We start from the raw sequence: 24531 nt of genomic DNA on the forward strand, positions 1-24531 counted from the left end.
CTAAGCTTACCGAAAAATACGCATTGTAACACTTGAGTCAGGATCTAACCATTAGGGTTACTGCCTGAATGAAGCTCCTTATATTTCAAGGCCCTAAAAAGCACCATTTCTCCCTCACCACTAGGTGTACACCCAGAATCACTGATTTAACAAAGTATTTTGACCGATCACCATTATTTATGGTAAGCTTAATATAAAGTCCCGTTCCCTCCTGTGCAGAAAAGAGTTAACATAGAGGAGGCCTGAGACTGCCATCCTTAAGACAGGCCAGCTTACAAGGTTGGTTCTTCATTGTCATTGGAGTATTTGGATCCAGGGGGGCTCCCACCATTCCCTAACTGACGAAAGTCGCTCACTGAGCCTAAACTGTGTATGCAGACGACATGGTTTATGCTGAACATTTGCTTGCCCTCTGGGGGTCTGGGATTTGGGTCCATGCTGGGCAGAAGGTGACGGTCTCTGATGAGCTTCCCTGGTAGACAGACTTCACACACAGTCACACTGTGATGCTAGAGGAATTCGGCGTGCTGTGCACGACTCCACTGGGAGAGATTCTTGGAAGTTTGTGTGGTTTTCTCTGGACTTCCTTTGCTGCTTTTGCTTTGTGTCCTTTGCTGTTATGAAACATAGTTCAGTACTACAATATGCGGAATCTTCTACATCCTCTGAGCACATCATCGAACTAGAGGGTTGTTTGGGGGATCCCAACACACTTCCCAATTCTGAAATAGATGATGATCAGCCCCAACTATAGAGAGACAAAAGAGGAAAGAGAACACTGATCTCCACCTTCTGGTGTTTATGCCTACATACACTCCCCTCCCTTCGGGTGTGATTTGCTTCTAATGAATGGAATTCAGCAAATGTGATGGGATGTCACTTCTAAGATTAGATTACAAGAGACTGTGACCTTTCTCTTGCCCGCACTCTCTCTCTGGCTCTTCTCCCTTGCTCCTTCTTATGAAACAAGTTGCCATCTTGTGAGCTGTCCTCTGGAGAGGCGCATGTGACAAGAAACCCAGGACAGTCTCCAGCCAACAGCCAGCAAAAAACTGAGGCCCTCAGCCCAGCAGCCTGTGAGAAACTGAATCCCACCGGCAACCACGTGAGTGAGTCTGGAAGCAGATCCCTCCCCAGAAAAGCCCTGAGATGATGTCAGCTCTGGCTGACCCTGAGTGTGGCCTCATGAGACACTCTGGGCCAGAGGACCCGGTGAAGCCACGCCTGGAATTCTGACCAGCAGAAACGCAGATAATAAATGTTATTGTTCTAAATCACGGAATTGTGCAGGCAACCTGTTTTTCTGCGGTAGGTAACTACTCTGCCACTTGAAACAACTAAAAATCTGAACATACATAAAACAATGATTTCCAGACATTGGGCGTCAGACAACAAAGGATAGTGATTGCTGAAAAAAACGGAAATAAAGTGAGCACTACTCCCCCAGCGTACTACACAAGAAAACGTCAAGGCCAAGGCACACCTTGGGCCCCCCTAAGTTCAATGAAGCCACAGTGGCCAGAGCTCTCAGGGAGGGGTACGAAAAAGAAAATGGAGCAGGGAGGGAGCTCTGGGTCCTTCCCACCCAGGCTTTAGCCGAGTACTAATGAGCTTTTATGAGGAAACTGGCCGAGACAAGACCTGGAGAGACCAATCCCTGCAGCTCACACTGGGATAGGAAGAGTGCCAGTTCCCGCCAGACAGCATGGGGAAAACCCCAGAAGTCATGGGCACCAGGTAAAATACTCCCAAGTATATTGCTTCACCAGAGGGGGAATATTAGCACTAGACTAAAGCTGCTCTGGTTCCAGTAATAAGGCTTTAAAAAAAGAAGGAAGGAAGGAAAAGAAAAGAAAAAAATGATTATATGCCAAAGGAGCAAAGGGCCAACATATACTGGTATATGGGCGAGTACAGCAGGAATGGTTGTGCGGGTGCTAGATCAGGGAAGGGTAGAATATAAAGTTGGATAACAGTTAAGATGAGGCACTTTGAGGGGCGCCTCGGTGGCTCAGTTGGTTAAGAGTACGACTCTTGATTTCAGTTCAGGTCATGATCTCAGGGTTCGTGAGTTTGAGCCCCAAGTCAGGCTCCACAGCTGGTGGTGCAAAGCCTGCTTGGGATTCTCTTTCTCCCTCTGCGTCTCTGACCCTCCCCCAGTCATTCTCTCTCTCTGTCAAAACAAAGAAATAAACTTTAAAAAATAAAAAGACGAGGCACTTCTTTTTTTTTTTTAATGTTTATTTTTGAGAGAGAGAGAGAGAGAGAGGGCAAGGGGCAGAGAGAGAGGGAGATACAGAATCCGAAGCCAGCTCCAGGCTCTGAGCTGTCAGCACAGAGCCGGATGCAGGGCTTGAACTCACAAATCGTGAGATCATGACCTGAGCCAAAGTCGGGCGCTTAACCAACTAAGCCACCCAGGCGCCCCAAGATGAGGCACTTCTCCTTGACACAGGATTTAACACCGAGGCAGAGAATAAGACAGCCAAGGCTGATACACTACAGGGATGGCTCCAAGAAGCTTGGCAGACGTGATATCCCATATTAAATGAAATACAGATGCCAGAACTGCTGACTGTGGTGGAAGGGACAGCTCTAAAGGCCAGACAACTGGGCATACTAGATGGGCCTAACGGGTCAGACCAGAAAACCAACCAGCAAACCGTGTTCCTCGGGAAGGCCTGAGGACACTGCATTTACCAGGGCAATTTAGAATGGACCGAGGCAGGAGGATCGGCTCCTCTGAGCAGCAGGCCAGAACTAATAGCAGAGAATCCTGCTATAGATCTGGGCTTCTCCAGGAGCAGTGAGGATGTTAGGACCACAGAACAGCAGAGCCCAGGAAGCAGCATTTAACATTTAGAGTCAGGGTGGAGAAATTCAGGAATGAGAGTCAGAATAAGAACGGCATCCCGGGGGCCTAACCCAGAATCTGCAGAGACAGGTGATAAAACATGTCTCTCCTAGGGGCAGTCCGTCACTGGCTCTCCCAGGCCCCTGCAGGAGATAGGAGTAAGGTCCCAGGAGCGACAAATCTCACTAAGGCAGAGAAGGGGGACAGCTGAAGCTATGAGCTGCTGGAAGATGGGTGAAATGGTCTTGTAAAGGGGAGATGGGTGAAGGGGCAAGAGTGGGTGTGGGGACAACAGGGGCAAATAAAGGGAAGGAGGCCTTCCCGCAAGAGGAAAAGAAAACAGAGAGACTCTAGTGCAGTTTTCTGTTTTCTTAACTGTTTTCTCTCTCTCTTGTCACTTTCCTATCCTACCTTTTCTTCTCCCTTCTCCTATTAGTCCCTGTTCAGGCAACATCTTCTCCAGTACTCCCTAAATTGGCCATCAATTAGGAGGATGCTTTTTCACATTGGGAATATAGCTTTATAATTCCCATTTGATTGATTGATTGATTGATTTTTAGAGAGAGAGCATGCATACAAGTGGGGAGGGGGGCAGAGGGAAAGAGAAAGAGAATCTTAAGCAGACTGCATGCCCAGTCAGCACGGAGCCTGACACGGGGCTTGATCCCAAGACCCTGGGATCATGACCCGAACTGAAATCAAGAGTCAGACGCTCGACCAACTGAGCCACCAAGACCCCCTATAATTCCCATTTTAAAAGCTAAAATGTTGAACACTATATTCTTCAAATAAGAGTTTGAGAGTATTACGTATTGCATTTTGGAGGGAACATTCTAAGGCACTATGTTGATAAAACTAGTAAATTCTGCAGCTCTACATTTGTTTCTGTTTGGACACCCTTGGGAAAACTAGGTACTTACTGCACAGTTCAAAGCAACTACTGTGAAGTTTCTATTAAATAAATGACAGATCCCTACCTGCATGGGTGGCTCAGTCGGTTGAGCGTCCGACTCCGGCTCAGGTCTTAATCTCACAGTTCGTGGGTTCGAGCCCCACATCAGGCTCTGTGCTGATGGCTTGGAGCCAGGGGCCTACTTCGGATTCTGTGTCTCCCTCTCTCTGCCCCTTCTCCACTCATGCTCTCTCTCTCTCAAAAATGAATAAACGTTAAAAAAAATTTTTTTAAATAAATAACAGACCTTCCCATTCATGGCATAAACTAAAAGTCACTATGAATGGTACCCTGTATCAGCAAGGTTCTCCTCTCAGTCGTGAGTAAACACGGTACAACACAGGAGTGAAAATGTCATTCCTCAAATATATAGCAGCATGTAAGACACATCCGGCTTTTCTAAAAATCATTTTTTTTTGCTAGAACTGGAATCATCTACTTACAGGTAAGAACACTAAAATCCAGAGAGTCAACAGAATTGTTCAGAATCACACAACCAAATAATGGCAGAGCACACAGCATATACAGAAGCCTCTACTCTCAGTCCAAAGCTCTCTCACCACCAGACCATCCGACTTCTCAAGCAAATGGGTCCCCCAAAGGCGGGGAAAGGTAGCATTCAAAAGCTCATGCTTTCAGTGCTTTTTTCCTTGTAATCAAGCCCAACTATCATCAAAAAGTCCAAACAGATGAGTCTGCCATTCCATTTATCCACAGACACTTCAGTCTGTCATTTACAAATCAGTCTTTTCCTTCAGAGAATTCCATTTTGTCTTTCTTATTCATTTAAACCCGAGTTTGCCCATCAACTGGAGCTCCCAGGCTGAGTATCTAGGCTAAAGGGGGCAGGACAGAGTTTGCCTCTGGCCCCTCTGGCTACAGGTCCAGAGGCAGCTGGCTCAGGGTTAACCATGGATAGGAACTACCTATTTAATCTAATTGCTTACTATTCAAACCTAACCACTTTTGAGTTCAGAAGCAATTATGCGTATTGTTATAGGAAATTAATGACGCTACTTTTTAAAACTTTATTTCAACATTAAGCTTTGCTCACATAGGCTCAGTTGATAATTACATTGCTTATATAGCATGGTCACCACCTCGAAGTATTATCACACATGTATATGCATATTAGCAATGCTGGAGTTTCAGTAGCAGAGCAAAGACCTAAGAAAGTGACATTAACTAACCCACATTACAAAAGGCACCTAACACTCACGACCACCAATAGTTATTGCAAAACCTAGTTCTCCCTCTTTGTGTTTTCTTACCTGTCTTACCCTTAGTGTTCGGCCTTTTCTCTCTCCCTTAGTACCGAGTATCTCTCATTCCAGACTTCCTAAGCCTTTTCTCCCCAATCTGTGCTTCTGTTACTCCTTTTTTAGTCTCCTTTTGTCCCCTGCTTCCTATATTGGCCATCAACCACAATATATACATATATAATTTTTGTCATTTACGTTCTTTTTTTAAACAATTTTTTAATGTTTATTTTTGAGAGAGAGAGACAGAGAGTGAGACACAGAATCCGAAGCAGGTTCCAGGCTCTGAGCTGTCCACACAGACCCTGATGTGGGGCTCGAACCCATGGACCATGAGATCATGACCCGAGCCAAAGTCGGACGCTCAACCGACTGAGCCACCCAGGCACCCTTTGTCATTTACATTCTTTAAATTTTCTTTTTAACATTTATTCATTTTTGAGAGTGAAAGAGACAGACCATAAGTGGGGGAGGGGCAGAGAGAGAGGGAGACACAGAATCCGAAGCAGGCTCCAGGCTCTGAGCTGTCAGCACAAGGACCGACACAGGGCTCGAACTCATGGACTGTGAGATCATGACCTGAGCTGAAGTCGGACACTTAACTGACTGAGCCACCCAGGCGCCCCTGTCATTTACATTCTTAATGCAGCTTCAGAGTTACCAGTTTTAAAAACTGATGCACTGAATACCATATTCTACCCTTCAGGACAGAGGCAGAATAGCACGGGCGTTAAGAGCAAGGGCTGCAAAGTCTGACTCCCTGGGCTGCATCCTGGTCTGCAGCTTCTGAGCTGCGTGCAGCCCTGGGCAAGTGACTTATCCCCATGTTTAATCTGCTTCCTGTAAAGTGGGGGTGTGAAAACAATATCATCTCGATAGGGTTATTATAAGATTTAAAGGAGGCTAACTATGTAAAATATCTGACACATAGTAAGTACCCACTAAACGTTAGCTCTTTTTATCTCTCCCAAAACACTGAACTTAAGGGGCACCTGGGTGGCTCAGTCGGTTAAGTGACAGCCTCTGACTCTTCCTTTCAGCTCAGGTCATGATCTCAGTGTTGTGAGATCCAAGCCCCAGGTCAAACCCCACATGAGGCTCTGCTCTGGATATTGAGCCTGCTTAAGATTCTCTCCCTCGCTCACTCTCTCGCTCTCTCCCTCTCCCTCTACCACTGGTACTCTCTATCTCTCTTTAAAACAAAACAGAACGAAACACTGAACTAAAGCTCCTTGTGACATCTTTCAGCATTTTGGAAGCTTGGTGTTACGGAGCTAGTCATAGGGCAGAGAGGTATTTTTCTTCCCTCCTGTGCCTTAAACCAATAATTCACCTCACAGTGGTTATGATGCCTTGCTCCTTCAATTCCTAGCCCCCCCCCCCCCCCCCACTGATCTCACCTGTAAACTCTACGCATGGAAAATCAGCCCTCTCTGCATTGCAGCAATGCTAGTCATATCCCTACACATGTAAGCGTTTCTGTAATCCCATCTTCACCCTGCCCACCAGCAAGTTTCTCCTGCACTACTCCCCGCTGATCGCAACTACGCATCTCCAGTACAAGGCCGTTCGTTCGCAGGGAAGTGAGCAGTGAGCATAACGAGGAAAGAGATGACTCACAAAGCATGCCACACAGCTGCAGAGAGGGTTCTCCTGGAGGTCAAACCGAGAAAAAAGTCAATTTATACCATTCTGCCTAGCAAAGCCAAGCCATTAGCATCCTTAAAGAGAAGCCCTCATTTTCAGGCTCCCTGATCAAAAAACAAAAAACAAAGAAGTAGGGCGCCTGGATAACTCGGTCAGTTGAGCATCTGACTCTTGATTGTGGCTCAGGTTATGATTCCCGGGTCATAGGATTAAGTCCCATGTCAGGCTCTGTGCTGAGTGTGGAGCCTGCTTAAGAGTTTCTCTCCTTGTCCCTCTGCCCCTCTCCCCCTTTCAATCTCTCTCTCTAAATTTAAAAAAAAAAAGAAGCAATTAACCACTTAGAATTTTTATATAAATATAATTTAAATCACGTAGTAAGTGATAACCCTATAATACCTTACATTTCCCTTAATTCTTAAAGGAAGATAAAATGTAAAGTAATATTTATAGAAAAACAGTCAAATAAGCATTTAGTTCTTTCCATCATTTAAGGCAGAGCTTTACTGTGCAGGAGAATCACCAGAGGATCTTGTTAAAATGCAAATTCCGACTTTATAGGGCTGGGGTGGGTCCTGGAAGTCTGCATTTCCTACCGACTTCCCGGCCACACAGATGCTGCTGATCTGTGGATCACACTTAGGACTAGCAAGAATTTAAGGTATCTTAAGTGTCAAAAGGCCTATTCCCAATTTCCTAGCTTATCAACTGAAAGCCTCCTCCGACCGACCGGTGTTAGCAGCAGCAGCTTGTTCTAACAGCTGGAAGGAACAGACTGTCGTAGGCTACCAACTGCTTCTTAACAATCAAGGAGCAAAGAGAGGAGCTGGAGAAGAGGAAAGAGCTTCAAGGAGGAAGCACAAAAGGTCTCTGCAGACTCTCTTTCTGTCTTCCATTTGGTTTCCCCGAGGAGGAGATGAAAAATATACACCCGAGTCATCAGTATGGTTATCTCCCAGTTTCCAACTCAAGGAATCCAATCTGGCTCTGCTTCCCTGAAATGGACTTAACACAGAATGACTATTTCTATTAAGGAATAAAGTTTCCAACCATTTTTACAACCTTCTTTCGAAGAAAGAAATGTATCTCCTTTAACAGTATGATTATTTTTCCCTTTGTAACACTTGACTACGAACTTAAAGGCAACACTTCATTGAGAAGGAGACGTGTGAGTAAAACCCTGACGGAAGTGAAAAGGCATGCCGTGCAGAGGGGTCTGGGAGTAAAGCATTTCAGGAAAAGGGAACCGGAAGCAAAGGCCTTGAGATTGAAACAGCAAGGAGTCCAGTGTGATTAGAGACAACTCCCTCCAGCAGTAGAAACAAGGTCACGGAGATGATGGAGGAAGGGGAACGAATCACATGGGGCCCTGGGCTTTTGCGCTGACTCTGGCGGTCTTTGGGGCTCTGAATGGGGGCCACGTTCCAGTGCGTACTGCAGGGTGGGCGCTCTGCACATGTATAAAAAGAAGGATATGCCAGGAACTTCCATGCTTGGCACCTCCCGGTATCCCTTCTGAGGTCCCTAGATAAGGGGCCGGGCAAGATCTATTGTCACTGGGCTTGAGGGAAAACCAAGAAATGGGTTATTGGTTATGTCCCAAACACGAAACCTTGATGGCAAACTTCTTTGTATGACTGAGCTCCACCACCACCAAACGTTCAGCCCTGGTTCCAAATACTGATCAGAACAGCTGAAATTTCATATACCAAGGGAGAGAAAGGAGAGAAACGTAGGGTCCTCTTTTCCTCATGGTGTGGTGCAAATGCAAAGTATTATCATCCATAAAATTTTAAAATTCACTCATCTCTCACAAAGTCTAAGAACACTCTACTCTCTAAGATTTTCTTAATATAGAAATGTGTTTTATAAAAGTTATGCTTTAAAAGTATTATTACTCTCGGGGCGCCAGGGTGGCTCAGTCAGTTGAGCATCCGACTCTTGATTTTTGGCTCAGGTCATGAACCCAGGGTCGTGGGATAGAGGTCTGCACTGGGTTCCAGGCTGAGCGGGGAGCCTGTATGAGATTCCCTCTCTCCCTCTGCCCCTCTCCCCTGCCCACGCGCTCTCTCTCTAAAAGTTAAAAAAAAAAAAAAAAAAAAAAAAAAAGTATTATCACTCTAAAAAATAAACAAATAAATAAAAGTATTATCACTCTGACCCAGTAATTTCACTTCTGAAATGGTATCCTATATGCAAGTAATCCTAGCAGTGAAAACAACTTTAATCACAAAGATACTCACCATATTTTATTTATAATCACAAAAAAAAACTAGAAGCAATTTAAAAGTTTGGCAACAGTTAGATGATTAAATATATTAATAGTGTAATATATGAAATATTAAGTACATATATTATATATAGATAATAAACATCAAATACATTAAGATTACATTATATATATATATATATTCTGTAGAATATCACGCAGCCATTAAAAATGACATCACAATATGGCATCTGTGTCACAATTTGCATGTATACTATGATTACAACTTGTAAACTACACAAGCACAGAGGAAAAAAAAAACACTATGTGGGCAGGAAAAAAAACTGCAACATACATACCAAAATATTAATAAGAGTTGTATTTGAGTAACTGAACTAGGTAAATCAATTTTAATTCATATTTTCCAATTTTTGTAAGTGACTGCACTTGGCTTACAATTTTAAAAATTAAAATAACAGACCTCTTTGCTCCCACCTTTTTATTTCCAATATGGATCTCAAACGATATCACCCCTATATATGTTACCATCCAGCCTAGAATATGTTAATAATTACAGGAAGCACTGTGAAGCACTTACTGTGTCAGGCCCTGGGTTAAATGCTGGACCCAGGTCATCTGATTTAACCTTCACAACAGTCTGTGATGAAGGTACTACTCGAGACGAGGAAGCAGAGGCGAGTAATGCTGGGGCCACCAGCCAGGGATGCACTGGGCCTTGGACACTGGATCCAGTTCTTGGACACTAAAATCTGTACTCTTATCCCCAGCACTGTACTGCCTCCCTCCAGCAGTGTACAAGTATTTAATAAATAATAGACCCCGAATCAGAACTCTCCCAGCAGTATGCCAACAAAGTATCAACTGAGAAACGTGCCCACTGCGGCACCCTCCTGTTCCCATCATATCATTTATCTCGTCTGCTGCTCCTTCAGTCGGCCTCCCTCACTCCTCACCCGGCCCTTTCCTTTACTCCTCTTATTTCTCTCCTACATTTCCCTACCTGTATCATAAACTTTCCAGCAGCATCCTTCCACCGCTTAGCTTCAATAGTAACACTCAAATAAAATCAACTGCTGCCCTGAAGTTTCTTAGAAACCAGAAATTATACATGGGAAGCCTTAAGCCCCATTTGGCTGCAGATGTGTTTTGCTTAGATCTCGGTATTTTGAAAAACTTGGATTAGTCACCAGCACTTAAAAATTAGGATGAATTCACATCAAGATGCTAATTTTACAGTTTCCCTTAAAAACTAAATGATTGACAACAAGAGGTCCGACATGGTATCAGTCTCCTGAAACCGATTCTCCAGTTTGCCACAGTCTCCACCAGTGCCCGCTGTCTTACACCTGGCTCTCTTCAACTCTCTTTACTCTTTAAAATATTTTTCTTAAGTTTATTCATTTATTTTGAGAAAGAGAGAGAGTGTACACATGCATGGGAGGGGCAGAGAGAGAGGCAGAGAGAGAGGAAGAGAGAGAATCCCAAGCAGACTCCGTACCATCAGCACAGAGTGTGGTGTGGGGCTCGAATTCACAAACCAGGATATCATGACCTGAGCCGAAATCAAGAGTCAGACGCTCTAACGGACTGAGCCACCCAGGCGCCCCTCAACTCTCTTCACTCTTATGGAACCCGAAGCCTAGCCCCCAAATCACGGAGTTTGTAACCTCCATCAAATACTTTAAGGGGTGGCATAAAGTCCCAGGAGACGTGGTCACATGCCATTCTCACTTTACGCTAAATTCTGCAAACTCTTCTCAGTGACGCCAGCAACCAAATGGCCTATTGTTGGATCTAAACCACAGGGAAAATAAACTCAAATAAAATCAACTGCTGCCCTGAAGCAGTTGCAACAGCAAGCCTACAGAACCCCGGGCCACAGCAGGTCCAAAAGCACTTTCTATTGCCAGCTCACTGGATCAACTCATCCTTGGATTCTGTCGCAAGTCAAATATTCTTTTGGGATTAGCCAAAGTCCTGACAAGGTCCTAGACCTCAAACTAGGAAGTTTTCTGATGATGAGACTAACTAATAAGTCCAGTAAGAGCTGTGAACCAGTTACTAACCACTCAGTTTGGTTTGGGCTTTTTAAGTTTCAGCTTTGGTAGGTTCCTGCTATTATGAATTTTACATGCTAAGATAATTGAAGTATCTATCTTCTTTTATTCTCTAAGTAGCCATTCAAAATCCATATTTTTACGGTAATGTAAATCCATTAGGAGAGAACTAGAAAGTGCACTGAGAGATCAATCTTACACTGGAAGATATATAGACTACATGACCTTTTCCATCTCTAATTTCTGATACGTTAGTCTATTGTGCCCAACCTGAACTATGAAAAAATCTTTTCACCATTCCAGGACAGAGAGAATAGGACATAAAGGAAAGTACTGGAGATCCACAAGTCCCACTTAGAACTAAATTCATGTCTCATAAACTTCTGTTCATGCTGTGTTTATGGGAGAACTGAGAAATGATGCTGTGTTTGGAGGGGTGGGGGATGGACATTTCATTTATCATTCACTGCTTTCAATAGTTTAAATTTAGCTTTTCTTCTAAATTTCAAACAATACTACAGAACAGTTTTAAATAAGGAAGACGAACACTCACAAAGAGATTAATAACCCTGTAAGGTAAGTAATTCATAGTTTTTAAAGATTCACCAATAACTAGAACAAAGCTACCATCCAGTATCTTTCCATTTTGTGAGAGACGCTATTATGCTGAATACGTACAGAGCTATTTGCGACTTACGAAAGCAGTCTGCACCTGATAATAACAATGTTGACTGAGGCTGAAAGGAGAAATAGAGAGTTTTTGCTTCTTAGGGAAGAAAACTCAAACGTATATGGCAACTCTCATAAAAAACATACTCAGCAAAGTTTCTCTGTTGCACAATAACTATTTCCTAAAAGCCTGTTCAGGAACAAACCAAGTCCAAAAAGGAACTTCCATTTAACCCCACAGTAAAAGAAATCAACCATATTTCATGAAAAATGAAAAACTAGCCAAAAAGCAACTCATTCCAAAATCCTGCCTACCTAACTATAAACACAATGGGAAATGTCTCCAAAAATATACAACATTTACTTTGTTTTATGATTCTATTGCTTTAATTTTTTCCTGGTTTTATTTTTAAGTAATTCATTCCAACTTCCCCTCCCCCACCACAGAAAGCTCTACAAAGTCTCATCTGTGCAACTGAAGAGTCCATGTAATTCTCTTAGAGAAATTCGCATCATTACAGTTGACATGTGCCCTGTTAAATTAGTATTTCAACACAAAGTAACGTCTAAAAGACTACTTTTTCACTGTTACACGAAGATACTGATTTTATAACCAGCATTTTCACTGATTTTTTTTTTTTTGCTTTATACGTTATAGCAGTTTTGAATTAAAAAGCAAATATGTACATATATATATCAAACAAACCTGACCACTCCACGCACAATACAGATTGCACAATAAGCCCCAATTGTGGTTGATCATACAGTCGAAAATCCTGAACTGGGCCATGACGGCTCACGGCACAGTCTGCGTGTATGTCTTCTCTGACTCAGCTCCCGTCAGCACCGGAGCGCTGTTACCAGAGCTCTGCAGTGATGTGAGCCGCAAACACGCTCTCCCCCTCCCTTTCCTGTCCAAGCAGCAATAACTAACCGGCAGAACTATATCATCTTCCCAAACACTGGTATGTGTAAATTACAAGAGCATGAAGGAAAGACTTCTCACAAAAGCCTCATTCTGACTTTATTATCATCTGATTTTTAAAAAGGTGATTGCTTTTTCCTTCTTTCCGGAAGTCACAGGCTAGCATTTATAGAGTCCATGAAAACACAATTTGGGAAGCTGGTACAATAAATCCATCGTGCTGACGACATCCCACAACAAACCAGCTCCCCATTCGATGCTGTGGCAGCATCAGTGACCACGCTGTGTTCAATCCAAAGGCATCTCTGAATCCTGTCTTCATCTCTCAGTACGTCTCGCCCTGCTAACAACTCCTTAAAGGTCTCTCATCCCGGGTACCCTGCCATGGTTCTCTTGGTTCTCTTCCTACTTCTCTGACCATTCCTTCTGGAAAGGGAGCCTAGACTGCAGTAAGACAGACTTCACCTCCTCAACTGCTATCTACCAGATGTAGGACCAGGAGCTAATGGCATAACCTTTGAGCTTCAGCTCATCCATTTATAAAACGGAGATACTAACACCTGCCCTCATGGGGGTTCTAGTATGAAATAAAATGACATATGTAACATGCTTAAAACAGTGTTTAACAGACCCCTAATAAGTAATGGTTATTAATATTCTTAAGATGGGCTTCCTTCCTGTCCACATTAGAATTCTACCTCTCATCTCTTATGCTGTCCCTCCATGATGTCATCCTCCAGACCCATGATTTTGTAAGTATGAATTACCTGCAAACCTCTCTTTGGCCCCACCCTTTCTCCCAAGCCCCCATCTCACGTCTAAACTCTTGTCAAGTGCGTATACCTCGATACCTTATACTAAAGTGCGTATACCTCGATACCTTATACTACATGTCCCAAACTGGACTCATTATCTCCCCATCACAACCCACACCAGCTCTGTGTCCCTCATCTGCAGTATGGTGGCACAATCCATCCCCTTGGTCACCGAAACAGAAACCAGCCATCCTAGACTCCCTCTCCCTTACCTCTCACATCTGTCACCAGATCCTGTCTTTTCAACTAAAACGTGTGAATCGGCCCCTTTGCTATTCCTACTATCACTGCCTAAATTCAGACCCCATCGGCTTTCTCCCGGCTTACCACGAGGACCTCTAGCTGGTCTCCCAAACACCCTGGCCCACTCCTTTCTGGAATCCCACCTCCAGAGGACTACCAAAAACAATCTCTGAAACTACACACTAATCCTATGACTACCCCACCTAAATCCCTTCCTGGTTCCTTTCTGCCTGTGGCAGTGTTTCCTAAAAACTGTTCCTACTTCTTCCATAGGACGCAGAATACGAATTAGTTAAGTGAAAAAAGGTTTTCAGGGCAAAATAAGCTTGCCAAAAGCCAGGTTAAACATAGATAAACAAAGTTGCAAGACTGCTAAGAGTCTAAGTAGGATGAGATTCAAAGGCTCCTGGAAAGCTTGTTTTTAACTAGTTCTTCTTGAAATCGTTAGCTGATTTTTCTTCCTCTATCTTTTCCTTAATTGGTGGTGTTCCCTAAGGTTCTGACCTTGGCTCTTTTCTCTCATCTCTCTCAATGAGCTCATCTATTTCCCAAACTATAATTATAGTACACACTGGCTTAATTGACCTCTGCCTAAATGACTTGCCAGACAAACCAAAATCCTCAATTCCTGCTGTATGAACCCTGGCTGGGCCCATGGCAACTCAACTCTTACGTTTGGGAAGACAGTCTCTAGCCACTTCATTTCCGCTCCCACCAAATGAGATGCACGCTCAACACAACCAGTTTGTTTTTGCACACCTCTGTATGTTGGTTTTATTTGTATTACTGTGGTTATGTACCTTAGATGATATACAAACTGATGAAACAGGAGTAAAAATGAGAGTTGCTATTTCTATGAAAACCCGAATGCTTTGAAAAGATTCAATAAAGGCTGCTGCTCGCCTCTAGATTTTTTTCCTTCCTTGGTCTTGTACTTTTTTCTCCAGTAAGATACTAGAAATTCTCTCTAGCTGTAGCCACTAGGCATATTCAAAGACTAAGGCTGTTCCCTCTGCCAGAAGATTCTTCTCTCTACCTAGCTAACTCCTACCGGACTAAAAACAATCTTCCCAGGAAGACATTCCCTGATCCCTACACTAGGTGAGGTCTGTCTGTTCTGTGTTTTCACAGCTACCCACTCTTCTCCTAAGATAATATTCATTGCATTCTATTAAAATTATGTGTTCAATTGTTTGTACTTCTCATTATCCATGTATATCCATGAAGGCACAGACCAGACCATGTCTGGATTTTTTCACTGGTGTTTCCTCATGTCTGGCACTTAGAAGGTACTCAATTAATATTTTTTGAATGTGTTAATAAATGTTGAAGGATGGTTCTAAGTATAATAGAAATCTCTGGCACTAGAAGCATCAAATGTGAATCATTTTAAGATAGATTAACTTTTAGGGGCACCTGGGTGACTCAGTCAGTTAAGCACCTGACTCTTGGTTTCGGCTCAGGCCCATGATCCCACGGTTCCATGGGTTCGAGCCTCACATGGGGCTCCCCACTGACGGTGCACAGCCTGCTTGGAATTCTCTCTCTCCCCTTCTTTCTGCCCCTCCCCAGCGCAGGCTCACTCTCTCAAAATAAATAAATAAACTTAAAACAAAACAAAAAGATTAACTTTTATCCTAGGAACCAAAGGGTCATTATCACCAATTGTGAGCCAAACACAAAATGCTTCCTTCCTGAATGATCTCATTAAGCTGTTGAAACAGACAGGATTCTAGCAAAATCCCCAAATACCTATACTATTCTATCTCCATATTGAGATTCTGAAAAATTCTGGGAGAGGGGAAGGAAAAGTTTCAGGCATCTGATGTCCAAAAGTTCCCAGGTGAGAGATAGATCTTATTAGTTAAGAGCTACTGCACAGAAGCACATACCAAAAATAAGTAATAATACATAAATAAAGACTCAGAGACTCAAGGTCCAACTATAATCAAGCTTTTATCAATCATTCCTAAACACAGTGTATACTTCAATTGTAATATTGTAGCAATACTAATTTTCTGGTTTTGACAACTGTCCTATGGTTACTTCAGATGTACATGAAAGAAATTTGGGTGAAGACTCTACGACAACTCTACACTATCATGCAACTTCTCTGTGAGTCTAAAGTTATTTCAAAATAAAAAAAGCTAATATGAAAAGGATCATAAACAACTGAAACCCAGGGGCAAGGAACACTCCCAAGATCCAGATGTGATCTCAAAATACCATTCACCACTAAAAGAAAGCAGGACTTCTTAGAGAAAGGGTTGGTTCTAAGGTCCTGGGCAGGAAATGTACATAAAAGATGAGCTAGAAAACCACACGGGCCCATGTCTCATGGACTCAGTTGAAAACTTGAAGAGGCTACCACTGGTCAAAAATGGGATAACTGGAGCCAGTATAAAAATTGAAACCGGGGCGCCTGGGTGGCGCAGTCGGTTGGGCGTCCGACTTCAGCCAGGTCACGATCTTGCAGTCCGTGAGTTCGAGCCCCGCGTCAGGCTCTGGGCTGATGGCTCAGAGCCTGGAGCCTGTTTCCGATTCTGTGTCTCCCTCTCTCTCTGCCCCTCCCCCGTTCATGCTCTGTCTCTTTCTGTCCCAAAATAAATAAATGTTGAAAAAAAATTAAAAAAAAAAAAAAAAAAAAAAAAAAATTGAAACCTAGGAGCTATGTTTGCATTTGTCAGCTAATAATACGAGATAGGCAGATAAATACAGAAATACATACATATAGGTCACCTTTGAAAGCTGACCAGGGAACTGATCATTTCTGTAAGTAAAGGGAAAGAATTAAGCAAAAAAAAATCATAAAGTCATATGATCACTACTTTTTTTTTACAACATATGGTTCATACTTCTAAAAAATTAGTTAATCTATAATCCCATATTGACACTTCTGAAATTCAAACAACCCTGAAAGTCAAAACATATTTTGTAACTCACCGAATGGCAAAATCTGCCCTTCCATGACCTGACACAAAGCTCTTTCTAAGCTTTTATTTATTCCCTATAGGATAAATATTCCTACATTGTCAGCAGAAATTACTGATAGCGGGGTGCTGTCCCAGAACCTGCATCATCTTAAATTTCTAAAATCTGAAGACTTCTGGATTCTGAAAAACACAACGACTTTGGATTACAGATCTGTACAAATAACACTGGAATTGAGGGTAACCAGGCAGCAGGAGTCCAAAAGAAAAAAAAAAAAAAAGAAGCGGGGGGAGAAGACCACAGAAAGCAAGACCATCCACCCTGAACTGGGAACATCAGCTTCACCTAGGGTCACTGAGGTCAGAGAAAGCTTTACAAGCAGATAAACCCTGAGCCAAATTTTGAAGGAAGTGTGGGAATTAACATAAATGACAAGCCATGAGAAAGGCATTTCAGGCAAAATGAACAAGATCAGACATGAAAACACTTCAGACTTCCCATATATTCAAGGGACAACGGATCGGCCATTTGGCTTGAGTAAATGCCCCATCTGGCTCTTGGTGGACAGTAAGAAGACACGTGGAAGAAGCAGATGTGCTTTAAGTCCTGCCACAGTGATTCAGCGTTAAATGAACTTCAAGTTTTCCTCAAAAACACATCTTTTATATGTGATATATGGTGATTGTCAGGATTGATATATGGTGATTGTCAGGATTAAATAAGGTACATAATAAATGTTAAGGTACTTAATAAGGGTTCAGTGTTCACTCTTAAAACCCTAAAAAAATATCTAAAATCTACTTTATCTCCCTGTATGTTTCCAGGAAACAGGCATTACAGCCTAGCACTTACAAAAAGCATATTAAGATTAAATAGGCTGGGGTGCCTGGGTGACTCAGTCGGTTGAGTGTCCGACTTCAGCTCAGGTCATGATCTAGCCATCTGTGAGTTCGAGCCCCACGTCAGGCTCTGTGCTGACAGCTCGGAGCCTGGAGCCTGCTTCGGATTCTGTGTCTCCCTCTCTCTCTCCCCCTCCCCCACTCATGCTTTCTCTCTCTCTCTGTCAAAAATAAACATTAAAAAAAATTTTTTTAATAAAAAATTAAAAAAGATTAAATAAAAGGCTAGTCAATGCCCATAGTATAAACACATAAAGGGCAATAGGAATAAAAAATATTGAAAGACTGTGACACTCAAAACTGGAGACAAATAAATAAATATTGCATGCTAGAAGTCAAAGCGCTAATTAACTTTTTTCTGATTTATGTATTTTTAGGCAAAAACAAGTATAAACTATACAGCGCTTGGGGCACCTGGGTGGCTCAGTCAGTTAAGCATCTAACTCTTGGTTTAGGCTCAGGTCATGATCTCACAGTTCCCTGAGTTCAAGCCCCTCATGGGGCTCCACGTGGACAGCACAGAGCCTGCTTGGGATTCTCCCTCTCCCTCTCTCTCTGCCCCTTCCTGCTTATGTTTGCATGCTCACTCTCTCTCAAAATAAATACATAAACTTTAAAAAATAAACTGTCACAGCTCTTTAACAACCATATCACCTTTTGCAAAGGCTTAACTACTCTTTCACTTCCAGCTATTGGAGATCTATTCTGATGGTCTGTATTTTTGCTCTCTTCCAACTAGAGGTTTGAGACCATCCTGGCCAACAAAATCTTCTAGAAATATACACAGTTAATCTAACAGAAACAAATTCACTTTTTCCTGACCTTGCCTGTTCATATTATCTGCCGAAAAGCAAAACCATCACCATAAAACCTCCAGGAGCTTACAGGTTATAAAACAGTAGAGGAAGGAGATTAGCAGAAACAACGATTAAATAAATAAAGATGTCTATAGAACCAGAACACATTAAAATATTTCAAATAAGAACTGTTATCTGATTTAACTCTTTAAAGAGGAAAGCTTAAAAAATACTATCACCAACATTACTCTTTCTTGGGGGTCCAGTGGCCAATTTGCTTGTGAGAATCAACAGATTATACAGGTTGACTTTGTAAACAGCTACTCACAGCTACCTAGACCCTAGCTTTTAAAAAAAAATCAGATACAAAAACACTAATCCAAAGGGATACACGCACCCCTATGTTTATAGCAGCATTATTTACAATAGCTAAATTATGGAAGCTGCCCAAGAGTTCATCAATAGATGAATGGATAAAGAAAATGTGGTACACACACACACACGCACACACACACACACACAGTGGACTATTATTCAGCCATAAACAAGAATGAAATCTTGCCGTTTGCAACATGAATACAGCTGGAGAGTATAATGCTAAGCAAAATAAGTCAGTCAGAGAAAGACAAATACCCTATGATTTCACTCAGATGTGGAATTTAAGAAACAAAACAAACACGCAGAGGGGGAACCAAAGAGGAAAACCAAGAAACAGACTCTTAACTGTAGGGAACAAACTGATGGTTACCAGAGGGGAGGTGGGTGGGGGGATGGGTGAAATAGATGATGGGGATTAAAGAGTGCACTTATGACGAGTACTGAGTAATGTCAAAAGAAGAAGAACAACAACAACAGCAACAAAGCTGGAAGACTCACACAACCCAATTTCAAAACTTATTATAAAACTACAACAGTGGTACTGGCACACTGTAGTATAGGCTAGACATATAGACCAATGGAATAGAGAGCCCAGACATAAATCCGCACATATACGGGCAATTCGTTTGCAATATAGGTGCCAGAACCATTCAATAGGGAAAGGATAGTTTTTCAAACAAACAGTGCTGGGAAAACTGGATATCCACAAGAATGAAGTCGTACCTTTACCTTATACCATATAGAAAAACTGGCCTAAAGTGGATCAAAAATCTAAATTTAAGAGCTAAAACTATAAAGGTCTTACAAGATAACATGGAAATTCTCCATGACCTTGGATTTGACAACAGTTTCTTCATTATGATGCCAAAAGCATAGGCGACAAAAGGGAAACATAAATTAGGCTTCATAAAAATTAAAAATCGGATACATTAAATGACACTGTATGGAAAGTAAAAAAGAAAACACACAAAACAGGAGAAAATATTTGTAAATCATATATCTGATAATGGATTAATATCCAGAATATAAAGAATTCCTACAAGTTAACGACAAAAACCACACCCAATTTAAAAATGGGCCAAGACCTAGAACAGACATTTTTCAAAGATGATAAACAGCCAAGAAGCACATGAAAAGATGCTCATCAGTAGTCATTATGGACATGCAAATCAAAACCACAATGAGATTTCGCTTCATCCATATGCTGGTTGGCTACGATTTTTAAAAAAGTAGTATTTTAAATATCAGATAACAAGTACTGGTGAGGATGTGGAGAGACTGCAAGGCTCATACACTGCTGGTAGGAATGTAAAATGGTCAGCCACTGTGGAAAACAGTTCAACAGTTCCCCAAAATGTTAAACACAGGGTTACTATATGACCCAGCAATTCCATGTCTGAGTATATAATCAAAAGAATTAAAAACAGGGGTTCAAACAGAAACTTGTACACCAATATTTACAGCAGCATTATTACTATAGTCAAGGCGAAAACAGCCCAAATGTACATATCAACAGAGGAATGGAGAAGAAAATACACTATGTACATACAGAAGAATATCATTCAGCCATAAAAAGGAATGAAGTTCTGATGCGTTCTGCAACATAGGTGAACCTTAAAAACTTTATGCTAAGTGAAATAGTCCAGGCACAACAGGACAAATAATGTATGATTCCATTTATATGAGCTATCTAGGACAGGAAAATTCATATTAAACATAGAATAGAGTAGGCGCCCCTCCTCGGTGACTCAGTCGGTTAACTGTCTGACTCTTGATATCAGCTCAGGTCATGATCTCACGGTTCATGGGTTTGAGCCCTGTGTTGGGCTCTGCGCTGACAGCGCGGAGCCTGCTTGCAATCCTCTCTCTCCCTCTCTCTCTGCCCCTCCCCTGCTTGTGCTCTCTGTCTCACAATAAATAAATAAACTTAAAAAAATAGAGGCTACTAGGGGTTAGGGGAATGGGGAGTTACAGCTCAATGGGTACAAAGTTTCTGTGCAGGATTATGAAAATGTTCTAGAAACAGTGATCATTACACAACACAGTGAATTGTATTTAATGCACTTTACATGTAAAAATGGTACACATTTCATGTGTGTTTCACCACAATAAAAAAAGTTAATCAAAAACTTCTGAACCAAGAAGAAAATATGAACTATAATTACTGATCATAACTAAGGGAAACATTACAACATAGGCTCTTACCTACATAAGAATCTAGTACTACAGTAATTAAGTACAAAATTGTCATAAGCGAACAAATCAACGACCTTTTTTTTTTTTTTTTTTTTACAAACTGAATTCAGAGAAGTTTACTTATTTATGTTGGCTTCCAAAACAAATTAAAGGCTGAGATAAAATTAAATTGCCTAATAGTTGTATGCCAGTCTCCTTAAACCCAAGACATATCAACATTTTGCAACTTAAAATCTACAGAACATGTAGTTTTTCAATAATTTTTCATATTCAACTATCTTTAAGTTTTCAATGTTAGCTACAACTAAGAAAAAAATAAAAATTAAAAAATTTTCTCTATCAAAAAACAAAACTTAAGAATTTTTCCGAACTACCTAGGAGGATAAGAGAAGTCCAATGATATGATGTAATGATATGATGTTAGGGCTATAAATTAAAGGTTTAAGAGGTCAACTTTCTGAAAGGTACAGCAACTCTCTCTCCCTGACCATTCTCAAAAAAAAAAAAAAAAAAAAAAGCTTTGGAATTAGATCTTAGAAATCACAGAAGCTAAAAGTATTTTGATTTCCTTCTTTTTAAAACATATAGTTGGAGGATTTGAGAGTGAGGAAAGACAACTTCTCATTAACTTCTCATTAACTTCTCATTATATTTTTTTCCTTGTTTTGCATTTTTTAAAAAATATGGACTACTTCACCAATGTGTGTGTCATCTTTCTGCAGGTGACATCCTAATCTCCATATTGTTCCGGTTTTAGAACAATGTGTGCAGCTCACGTGAGCAGTGTCTTGTATTCTTAATTGCATTTTTCATATATTTTCATTGAGGCATAAATATTTACACATTTAAACATTTCCAATGTTTAACTCTTATAAAACATAGCTCTTAAGTGTATATGACACGTTACAAACACATGCATCTAAGTAATTCCCCCCAACCTCAAGAGACAGAACATTTCCATCACCCCCAGGAAGTTTGCCGTGTGTCCCAGTCATTCTGGAAATCATCCCCTTTACCCACAGAGGCAATGTGCATCCATCGTGCTATTCATTATATTGATATTCATCCATATTGCTGCATGCACACACAGCCTGCTGCTTTTTATTGCCAAAAAGTATTCCACACTAGGAATACATGAAAATCTATTTATTTTCCTATTAATAGACATTGAGTTGTTCCTAGTTTGAAGCTATCTTGAATAAAGCGGTTATGAACATTCCTGAACAAGCCTTTTGTGTGAACGTGTGTTTTATTTCCCTTGGGGGTAATTACGTAGGAATGAAAATGCTAGATCATAAAGTAGGTATATGTTGAACTTGATAAGAAAATGACAAAGGTTTTTAAAAATATGGTGGCATTTTACACTCTGATCAGCAGTGTAGCAGAGGTCACTGTGGTCTACATCCTAACTAAAATCTGATGTTGTCAAACTGCTTTCCTTTTACATAAATTCTGATGAAGTTTAATTTATATACAAGAAAGTGCACCCCTATAAAATGCACAGTTCAGTGAATTCTGACCACTATAGATACCCATATAACCACAACCAGCATACAATCAAGAACATTTTCATCACCCCAACTCCCTTCATGCTCCTTTGCAATCAAAGCCCTCCCAGCTCCAGGCAATCCGTGATCTGCGCTCTGTCACTAAGGCTTAGTTTACTCAGTTCTAGAATTTTACGTAAGTAGAATCAGACGTTACGCACTCTTCCAAGTCTGGCTTCTTTTTTCTCAACATTTTGAGATTCATTTGTGTTGTTGAGTATATCAATACTTCTTTTTAAATTTCGGAGCAGCATTCCATTATGTGGATAGACCATTATTTATTGATAGATTTGGGGTTGCTTCAAATTTGGGAATACTATGAATAAAACTGTTATGAAATTAATGTACAAGTCTTTTTGAGGACATTGGTTTTCACTTCCCTTGGTAAGTACCTAGGAGTGGGCCACATGACAAATGTATGCCGAAATATTTTCCTAAATGGCTGTGTCATTTTACATCCCTCTCAGCAATGTTTAAGAGTTTGGCTGCCCCACCTACCCAACAACCCTTGGTACTTTTATTCTTCTTACGTTTAGCTTTCTAATAAGAGTACAGTGGTAGCTCATTGTAGTTTTAATTTGCATTTTTTTCCCCTAATGGTTGACACCACTGAACATCTTCTCACGTGCTGAAATACGGTTCCTATATCTTCTTTTATGTAGTTCAACTTTTCCCCATTTTAAAAATTGGGTTGTCTGGAAGTAGGTCTTTGATCAGATATATGTTTTACAAATATATTTTCTCCCCACCTGTGGTTTTGCTTTTCATTCTCTTAACGGTGCTTTACAAAGAGCAAAAGGTTTTAATTTTGATGAAATCCAATTTATCATTTTGTTTTCTTTTCTGGTTAGTGCTTCTTGTGTCCTGTCTCAGAACTCTTTGTCTAACCCCCAAAGTCATACATATTTTGTTCTTTGCTAGAAGTTTTATTGTCTTAGCTTTTACATGTATGTCAGTGATCTATTTAGGGTTGATTTTTCTGTGGGATGTAAGGTAAAGGTTCATGTTTGTCCATATGGATATCTACTTGTTCCAGCACCACCTGAATAACCTCACTGAATTCAAATGATCAAATACACACACAAGGGTCTCCCAACTCTCCACTGCCTTCCACTGCTATACAGATCTATCATTATGCCAATTCTATACTGTCTCTATTTTTGTAGCTTTCAACATTATAAAACAGTATTATAAATAAGTAATATAAAACTACTCTTTTTCAAAACAGTTTTGGCTACTCTGTGTCCTTGGCATTTTCAAATAAATTTTAGAATTAACTTGTTTATTTATAAAAAAAATTTTTGTTAAGCCTTGCTAGAACTTTAACTGGGATTGAACTGGATTTATTTGGCAATTTGTGGCTAAGTCATATCTTAATATTGAGTCTTCCAATCCATAACATAGGGTATCTCTCCATATTTAGGTTGTCTTTAAGATATTAAAATAAGGCTATGTTTTTATTTCATTTTCCAATTGTTCAATGTATAGAAATACACTGATTTCTGCACAGTAGTGTTGTATCCTTGTGTCTTGTGACCTTGCAAAATCCACTTACTAGTTCTAGAAAGTATTTTTGGTAGATTCCTTACAAAGTTCTATGTGCACAATCATGTTGTCTGCAAATAAAGAGTTTTACTTCTTCCTTCCCTTTTTCCTTCCTTCATTTCCTTTTCATGATTTGTTACACTAAGTAGGGACTCCGGTACGTTGCTGAATAGATGTACTGAGGGCAGACATCCTCACCCTGTTCCTAACCTTGCTAGCAAAGTATTCAAGATTTCTCCACGTATGATAGCTGGAGCTTTTTTCATAAAATTCCCTTATCAAGTTGGGTAAATTTCCTTATATTCCAGTTTTCTGAGAGATTTTATGAGGAATGAGTGTTAAATATTGTCAAATGCTTTTTCTGCATCTACTGAGATGATGACCATATGAGTTTTCTCCTTAATTGTATTATGTTAAATTGTTAAATTTGTTCATTATTAATATGTTAAAATGACAAGCTTTCATTTCTGGGATAACTCCCACATAATCATGACATTATTATCCTTTGCATATACTGACAGATTTGACTTGCTAACATTTCGTTAAGAATTCTATCTACAGCCATAATGGTTCTTGGTCTGAACGTTCCT

At 40.8% G+C, this 24531-nt stretch overlaps 1 protein-coding gene and 1 pseudogene across 7 annotated transcripts in view; both read right to left on the reverse strand.

Annotated features, from left to right (window-relative positions):
* ARHGAP21 (Rho GTPase activating protein 21) overlaps positions 1-24531 on the reverse strand; it is a 136854-nt gene that overhangs the window by 96714 nt on the left and 15609 nt on the right. The window lies entirely within an intron of this gene.
* Positions 21527-21626, reverse strand: LOC132660473 (U6 spliceosomal RNA; annotated as a pseudogene).

Source organism: Panthera onca, chromosome B4 (assembly GCF_046562875.1).
Source record: "Panthera onca isolate mPanOnc1 chromosome B4, mPanOnc1 haplotype 2, whole genome shotgun sequence".
Classification (NCBI taxonomy): Eukaryota; Metazoa; Chordata; class Mammalia; order Carnivora; family Felidae; genus Panthera; species Panthera onca.